Raw genomic sequence first — 9,234 nt, forward strand, 5'->3', positions numbered from 1 at the left:
GCGAGTGTATATGAGGTTGATATGAACTGCTTGTGATTGGGAGGTCAGACTCTATTGCCTTTATCATTCTAAGCAGATATGTGGCACATTGTTGTTTTTCTGATAGCTAGGGTCCTCTCTCATCTTGGACAGAGGAGGAATATGTTTCCCGTGTACTTTATTATTGAGTAAATGAAAACTTAGGGTGACAACATGATACAAATCCCTGGGCAAAACAACTGGCTATTTTGTGGTCTCAATAGAATATGTTATTTATATCCAGAACTGCTAATTAATAACTTTATCTACCAGAAGAGAAACTTATGTAGCTACGTATTTGTGTTCAGGTAATTTTGACATTTGGCTAAATTCTGAGATTTCTAACCCTGAGGTAGATATTATGAGAACTCTGGCCACCCCTTACATCATTTTCATTTTTTTCTCCTTTTCAACTTTCTTTGGCTTCTTTTCATTATAATTTCGCTCTCTCTTAACCCCTCCTCTTTTTCTCTACTTTTTAAAATTTAAAAATGCTTTCTCATGTTCTGAAAATCTCCTTGAGTCAGATCTCAGTTTATGTGAGTTTCCCAGGGAAATCTTTTCTAATGCCCACATTAGATTAGGTGGCCTATTAAAAGTATTCACGGCTCGTACAGTCAATTGATTCACTCAGTAGTTAATGGTATGAATGTAATCGTATTTATATTTTTAATATTTGTTCTCTCTGCCATCAGACTTAATGAGGACAGGGACATATTTGCTTCTTTCATTGCTAAATCCCTAGGCTGGCACATATTAATAGGTATCAACAGTTAGTTGCCACTTTTTTGAAGATTAAAAAAAAACCTCCTGTTTTTCTTTTTTCTATTTCATCAGATACCTCAAATATATTTATGTGCAATACAGTCCCAGGACGGGACTATCAGAGATTATCTAGTCTAATTCTCTACTCTTTCCTTTTAGTTTAAATATGAGAGAACTAAGGTCCAGATAGGTGGAGTGAATTATACATGATTACATGGAACACAAGTGACAGCTAGGACCATGAGCCTAGTTCTCCTTACCCTATATTAAAATGATCTTTCCTCCTTACTTTTCTTTTTGTCAATCCAAATATCTATAAGTAAGGAAATCAGTCCAAGACGAAGAGAATATTGCTCTTCTATTTAGTTCAGTATGAGTTATCTTAAGTCTTCATAGCCTTATTTGGCGATAATTTAAAAAAATATATTTTAAATTAATTAATTATAAAATTATATTTGAAGTATAGGAAACAGTTAAGGAATAAAAATGTTCATAATTCAGTATTAGTCAGCCAGGCACACAGAAAGACATCAGCCTTGAAGGTGCAGCTTTCCTTAGAATCACACTGTTATGGAAAGGAGGGAAAGAAACACAAGGACAATGCCTGGGATGCTAGAATAATCTGATATAAAAGTCATAATCCCACAGATCTCCAAGGTTGATCTCGCCAACAGGAAAGTAGTCTTTTTCCTTAACAACACAAGAGCCTTCCTAAGACAATACAACTTTGTCAGATAGAGAAAAGTGCTTGACCCAGAGGAAGAACTAGGGATTTGAAAAAGCTATCCTGAGCAGGAAGAATTATGAGAAGTAGTAGTATCATAAGTATTCCAGAGAGGTTATTAGCCTAGTGGCCAAGGGCACTACTATTAAATAGTTCTTATTCCTATACGAAAATGAGGGGTCACCATAACAGCACTTATATGAGATTGTAATGTCTTTATAGTACATGATTTGTAAGAACCAGGGGGGAATCATTTTATTTAGCCCTAGTTTTTGCTTTACTAGACTGCTACATTGTATTTTCTTTTTTTAAAATGTGGTTTAGAAATGATAAAACAGTAAGTAGAGAAGAGCAATGCAATAATGGAATACAGTATTAAAATATCTGATTATTCAGATGGAAAAGTTAAAGGCTAAAGAGTGAATCAAGAAACATTTAAACAGAACTTTGATCAGTTGTTCTCTCTATATACACATAATACAAATTAGATAATAAATTTGTTAAATAAACGGAGAGCTAATTATATGGTATATAAATATATTTTCTTGATATGTTTTTAAAGACACTGTGACTAGTTACTTGAATTCAATGTTTAAGGGACTGAATTTTTTGAAAGGGAAAGGTTGATTATATGACCAACAGGCAACCCTTGAAGCTTGGGAGATTTTTATTTTTTGCTTTGTTTGTAACCATAACTGAAACATGTTTTGAGGGAGAACAAAATAGAACACTACTCTAAGAAACAAAATAAAAAATCTGTTTATTATTTTAGCTGATAGCTTCTGAGAGTTTCAGGAAATAGAATTAATCATTTATTTAATAAAAATAGTGAACAAAAAATCTCTTCTTCTCCAAAGAAGAACACCCCAAAAGTTATTTTAGTTTTCTACATTTCTTGCAAAATAATAGTGCTAGGTTGGACTGAATCAACCAAGGAAGATTTGATTTATTTTCCTTCTTCCTTGATTATTCTGTGCAATCATTCTTTAGAGACTATCTCACCAAATCTTATAAAGATGTTTAAGAAGCAGAGTGGAAAATTACATGGATCTATATTTTAGAGCAAAATCCAACACTTTTTAAAGAAATAACAACAAAATGCAATAATCGGAAATGTAAGAGTCACAATGACTAGCATCCAAGCAAAAATTCTCAAGCATGCAAAATAGCAGAAAAATATGACTCTCAGAAGATAAATCAATAGAAACAGATTTAGAAATGACAGAAATGGTGGAACTATCAGAAAAGAATATGAAAACCTCACCAAGTCACATAATTAAATTGCTGAAAACCAGTAATGAAGAGAAAAATGTAAAGGAAGCCAGATAAAAAGAATTTATTGCATATATAATGAAAGCAAATGACTTCTCATCAGAAACTAGACAATCCAGAAGACAATGTAGAAAGATTGTTAAAGTTTCAAACAACTAAGCAAGCAAGCAAAAAACCAAACCTGCAACCCACAATCTACTATCATCTAGAACTCTTTATTAAGTGAAAATGTATGTCACAATTGAAGGTGAAATAAATACTTTTTTTAGAAAAACAAAAACTTAGAGATTTTCTCTAATGCAGACCTACACTACAGGCATATTAAAGTACTTTAGGCAAAATGAAAATGGTATGAGATAGAAATTTGGATGTACATAAAGGAATAAAGAGCCATAGATATCATAAACATGTATGTGAAAATATGACTTACATCCGAATTTTGAATCTTTTAAAAAGACTGTTTAAAGAGAAAATAAATGTGTTATGGAGGTAATAACAAAAGTAGAATAAATTATATGACAATAGCAGAAAGAACGGGATAGAGGAAGTGCAAGTCTCTTATACTATATGTGAAATAGTATAAAATTATTTGAAGGTATACTGTAAATAGATAAAAATGTATATTGTAAAAACTTATGGTTACAACTAAAACAAAAACAAAAATATTGGTTCTGCTTCTCTGGTTGAATCCTGACTAATATATTAGTACATACCCAGCATGCCAAAATAAGAGAAAAGTGGATTTCTAATGTGCTTCTAAGGCATAGTGGAGTGTGAATTGTTTTGTTATTAAACAATATAACAAACCATTGTGCTTATTAGGCAAGGACAATAGCTGTACTGAGAAGATACAATATATTGCATCATTATTATCAGGCTAAGCACTCATCAAAAAACAGTAGTCAGAAAAATTAGAACCTTTAAAATGGAATATCTCAGTACAGCAGAATTTTTCTTCCTAATAATAAAAAAGAAAATAAGGCTACAAACGAAGTAACTTTCAAGTGGTTTGTTTGTTAACCAAGCAAGGAAATCCATTTACCAATGTTGAGTTAAGACGTGTTTGATTATAGCAGCCAAAGATTGTGTCCAGATTAAATAAACTCGTTTAAGACTATTAGCCTTTTAGTGAGAACAGTTGCTTACAGGGTTGGGGACATTTGAACAACATCAATAGTCAATTAAAAAACAAGGCAAATTATTTTAGTGGCTTCCATTGGCTGTTGATAATCTGACAAATGTTACTGATACTTCTCAGTTGTCATTTATTTTAGGAGTCAATGCCAAGGTTGAAGTGGCTAAAAAAATTAGACTTTATGAATACTTTGTGTAGAATGACTACAGGTGAGAATGTTTTCAAAGAAATTGAGAAAACAAATTCAGTACAAGCAGAAGTAGAATCTGTTAAGATGTGTTACATCTGATGGTGATAAATATATGTAAGCAGTAAAGGCCTTAATTGGACAAATTTATAAAGTTTGTGAAAATGTGAGATGTTTAAAATCTATGGTTATTTATTGTATATTCATGAAAAGGTACTTTGTAGAAAACATTTGAATCTATCATGTCTTTATTGAACCAGTAGTATCAAAGGTAAACTATTCACTCTTGTGAACTTAACCATTATTGATTCATGAATTTTTGTCAAATAAAGCCGAATAGCCTAATATTCTCTATCACGTGTCAATTTGATAGCCTAGGAGGAGTAAAGTTTCACTGCAATTCTTTTTTATTGAAATTATTGGAGTGACATTTGTTAATAAAATCAAATAAGTTTCAAGTGTACAATTCAACAATATGTCATGTATATACATTGCATTGTGTGTTCACTACCCAAAGTTAAATTTCCTTCCATCACCAAATATTTGACCCCCTTTATCCACTTCCCCCAACCCGCTTTCCCCCGATAACCACTAATCCACTGTCTGTGTCCATAAGTCTCTCTGTTTGTCATATTTGTTTGTTGCTTTCAATTTTATATCTCACATATGAGTGAAATCATGGTTTTCAACTTTTTCTGTCTGACTTTTCTCTTAGCATGATCATCTCGAGTTTCATCCATGTTGTCACAAATGGCAGTATTTCATCTCTTCTTATGGCTGAATAATAATATTCCATTGTATATATATACCACAGCTTCTTTAACCAATCATCTATCACAGGACACTTCGGTTGCTTCTATGTCCTGGCCACTGGGAAAAATGCTACTGTGAACATCGGTATGCAAATATCTTTTTGGATATGGGTTTTCAAGTCTTTGGGGTAAATACTCAGTAGAGGGATTGCTAGATCATATGGTAGATCAATTCTTCATTTTTTGAGGAACCTTCATACTGTTTTCCATAGTGGCTGCACCAATTTGCAGTCCCACCAGCAGTGGATGAGGGTTCCTTTTTCTCCGCATCCTCTCCAACATTATGTTATGACTTCTCCTGTTGATTATACCTATTCTAAGAGGTGTGAGATGGTATCTCATTGTGGTTTTGATTTGCATTTCCCTAATAGCTATGATGTTGAGCATCTTTTCAAATATTTGTTGGCCATTTGTATGTCCTCTAGGGAGAAGTGTCTGTTCAGGTCCTCTGTCCATTTTTTGATTGGGTTGTTTGATTTTCCATTGTTATTGAATTGTATGAGTTCTTTGTATATTTTGGATATTAGGCCCTTATTAGTGGCGTTGCTTGAAAATATATTTTCCCATTTGGATGGTTGTCTCTTTACCTTGTTGATGGTTTCTTTTGCTGAGCAGAAGCTTTTTAGTTTGATGTAGTCCCATTCATTTGTTTTTGCTTTTACTTACCTTGCCTTTGAGGTCAAATTCATAAAATCCTCCTTAAGTCCAAGTTCGGGGAGTTTAGTACTTATGTTTTCTTCTATGCCCTTTATTGTTTCAGGTCTTATATTCAAGTCCTTAACCCATTCTGAGTTAATTTTGGTGTGTGGTGATAGACAACAGTCCAGTTTCATTCTTTTGCAGGTGGCTTTCCAGTTTTCCAGCACCCCAAATAGCCAAAGCAATCCTGAGAAAAAAGAACAAGGCCAGAGGTATCACTCTGCCTGACTTTAAATTATACTACAGAGCGATAATAATCACTGTAATTTTTTGAACTCAGGATCAAGATTGAATTATTTTTGAGCCAATATGGATTAATCAGTTCTATATAGGAGAGGAAAAGATACAATATACCTAGATTTTAGTAAAGTGTCTCAGGCTATCATAATAAAAAATTTAAAACAGTGAATTCTGTGGAAACACAATTAGATGAATTTGAAACTTCAAGGACACATTATTCATACATACCAACTTCAGGAGTATTGCATGGAGTGAAGAATACACTTACGTTCCTATTGTTTTCCAATAGTTTTTTTCAATGGTTTAGATTTAGACAGAAAAGGTAAAAGTGAGTTATTTATTTAGAGTTAAATAAATAATGAAAAAGAAATACATTGTGTATAAATGTTTTCAAATAAATATGAACTGAATAACTTTTGGGCGGGGGGAGGAAGGCAATTCTAAGGTCATTTCTATTAAGATCATAAATAAGAACATTGATATCATCATTGTTATTTAACATTGTCCTGGATGTGATTAACAAGAAAATAAAATAATGCAAACTCATTTTAAGTCAAGGATGTTGGAGTTTCCCACTCCCAAACCTCAAAGCTAACTAAAATTTAGGATTTTCTAATAACAACAAAAGGTGGTCATATCTTCTCTCATGAACCCAAAGTGCCCGCAGTTATTTCCAAGAATCTTCAGCTCTTCACAAACCCCAGCCTTCCGTGCAGAAACTGCTAACAAGTTTCTGAATGTACTATGCTACTTCAGATTTTTATGTTGCTCCTTCCCCCTTTCGCTGGTCAAAGCCAAGCTGTCACTCAGTTATCACCCTTTCGTACTTTTCAGTCGTATTTTATTCCTTATCTTCTGTGTGGACCTTTTAATACTAAATTTATCACTTCTCCCTGGAGGACATACAAATGGCCAACAAATATTTGAAAAGATGCTCAACATCATAGCTATTAGGGAAATGCAAATCAAAACCACAATGAGATACCATCTCACACCTCTTAGAATAGGTATAATCAACAGGAGAAGTCATAACATAATGTTGGAGAGGATGCGGAGAAAAAGGAACCCTCATCCACTGCTGGTGGGACTGCAAATTGGTGCAGCCACTATGGAAAACAGTATGAAGGTTCCTCAAAAAATGAAGAATTGATCTACCATATGATCTAGCAATCCCTCTACTGAGTATTTACCCCAAAGTCTTGAATACCCATATCCAAAAAGATATTTGCATGCCGATGTTCATAGCAGCATTATTCCCAGTGGCCAGGACATGGAAGCAACCAAAGTGTCCTGTGATAGATGATTGGTTAAAGAAACTGTGGTATATGTATATACAATGGAATATTATTCAGCCATAAGAAGAGATGAAATACTGCCATTTGCGACAACCTGGATGGACCTTGAGATAATCATGCTGAGTGAAATAAGCCAGACAGAAAAGTTGAAAATCACATGATATCACTTATATGTGGGATATAAACCTAAAAGCAATAAATGAACAGGACAAACAAACAGAGACTCAGGGACATGGACAATGGACTAGTGGTTACCAGAGGGTAGTGGGTAGGGGAGGAGGAGAAAGGTGGATGGGGTAAAGGGAGTCAAATATAGGGGAGCAGGGGGAGGGTGAAGTGAGTAAAGGGGATCAAATATATGGTAGCTGAAGGAAACTGGACTTTGGGTGGTAATCACACAATAGAATATATAGATGTCAAATTATAATGTACACCTGAAAATTATATAATTGTATTAACTAATGTTACCCCAATAAACTTAAAAAATATAAAATGCTCATTTCTTCTGTTTAGTAGTTAAAAATACCTTTAGGAAACTTTCTTAACAGCCTATGTTTACCTTAATCTTGGGCAATCTGAGTTTCTCCCCCAGTTGTCCTTCATTCATCCATAAATATTTATTGATATTTATATGATGTGTCGATGTGTTAGGTATGTTCTAGGCACTGGGAATATACTAGTAAAGAATTCCTAGAAAATCCTTGCCTTCAAACTCCCATTTTCTTTTTTCTTTTCTTTTTTCAATTATTGTTGACATTAAATATTACATTAGTTTTAGATAAATAGCATAGTGGTTAGACATTTATATAACTTATGACATAATCCCTCCAATAAGTCTAGTACCTACCTGGCACCATACATAATTGTTGCAATATTTATTGACTATATTCCTTATACTGTACTTTACAACACTGTGCCTGTTTTTTTAACTGATTTCAAACACCTATTTTCTTATTAATGATCTCAGAAACTCTGAATTAATCCTTATTCTCCTTGACTCCATTGAACTACTCTTCACCTTCTTGAGATAATCTCAAATTTTGGCTCTAAACCCTGGACTCTCTTGGTTCTCTGACATCCTTTCTCTGCCTGCAGCACTGTTTTTGTTTTCTTTTCTCATATTTTACATCTTCGACTTTACAATAGCATATCTGACCTTTTCTCTAGATTTTATTTCTTAAAGCTTCAATAATTCTATCTATGCAAATGATTGCTAAGTTACCCCTCTAGCCTTAGCTTCTTTTTAAAACACTACTTTACATATATAAAGCCTTCCTCAACTGAAAAGCCCCACATGGCAACTGTTCCATTATGGAGTATTTCATCCTCCATAACCTGCTACCTGGGGTCTCTACAACCTGTTTTTTACATATCTTTATATTTTATCTCCTATTTTCCTCCCTAAAGAACCTTGCATTAAAACCAAAATGTCATTATTTTCCCCGCAAAACTGCTTGCTCACTCTCACCTCTATACCTTTGCACGTGCTGTTTCCTCTCTCTGGATCATCCCTATCCATCTCCTCTTTTTGTTATTTTTTTAAAAAATTGTGAAATAATAAAATGAACTTCTGTGCATTTACCACTCAGGTTAAAAGAATTTTTTTAGTACCTTAGAAAGCTCCTGTGTTTCTTTACTTTTCTTCACCTCCCTCCTTTCTGCAGTTAACCATCATCTGATTTTGTGTTAATAGTCCTTTGACTTTTTTTTATCATCTATGTGTGCAAAGTAGGCAAAGCAAAAAGCTCACATCTGTTTAAAGATGAATACTGCTGGACACTGGTACCTGGATATCCATCTTTCACTTCAAACTTTACATGTCTAGACTAGAATCCATCATCCCTTGCTCTCCCTGTCACATGGATTTCCATTCAAGGAAAGACAGTTGCCCAGGTGTGGGGAGTGTCGTTTGCAGACAGCCACTAGCTATCAGCCCTCCATGGCATTTGCTTCAGCAGCAGAGAGCCCTGAGGTCAGTCATATCCTGCCTTGAGCAGACCACCTGTGGTGGATGACTGAGTGAAGGAGAGAGTATAAATGTCCAGCTATTTCTACCCCATAAGGGACAGTTTGGTGGGACAAAACTT

This window comes from Pteropus alecto, unplaced genomic scaffold, assembly GCF_000325575.1.
Source record: "Pteropus alecto unplaced genomic scaffold, ASM32557v1 scaffold86, whole genome shotgun sequence".
Classification (NCBI taxonomy): domain Eukaryota; kingdom Metazoa; phylum Chordata; class Mammalia; order Chiroptera; family Pteropodidae; genus Pteropus; species Pteropus alecto.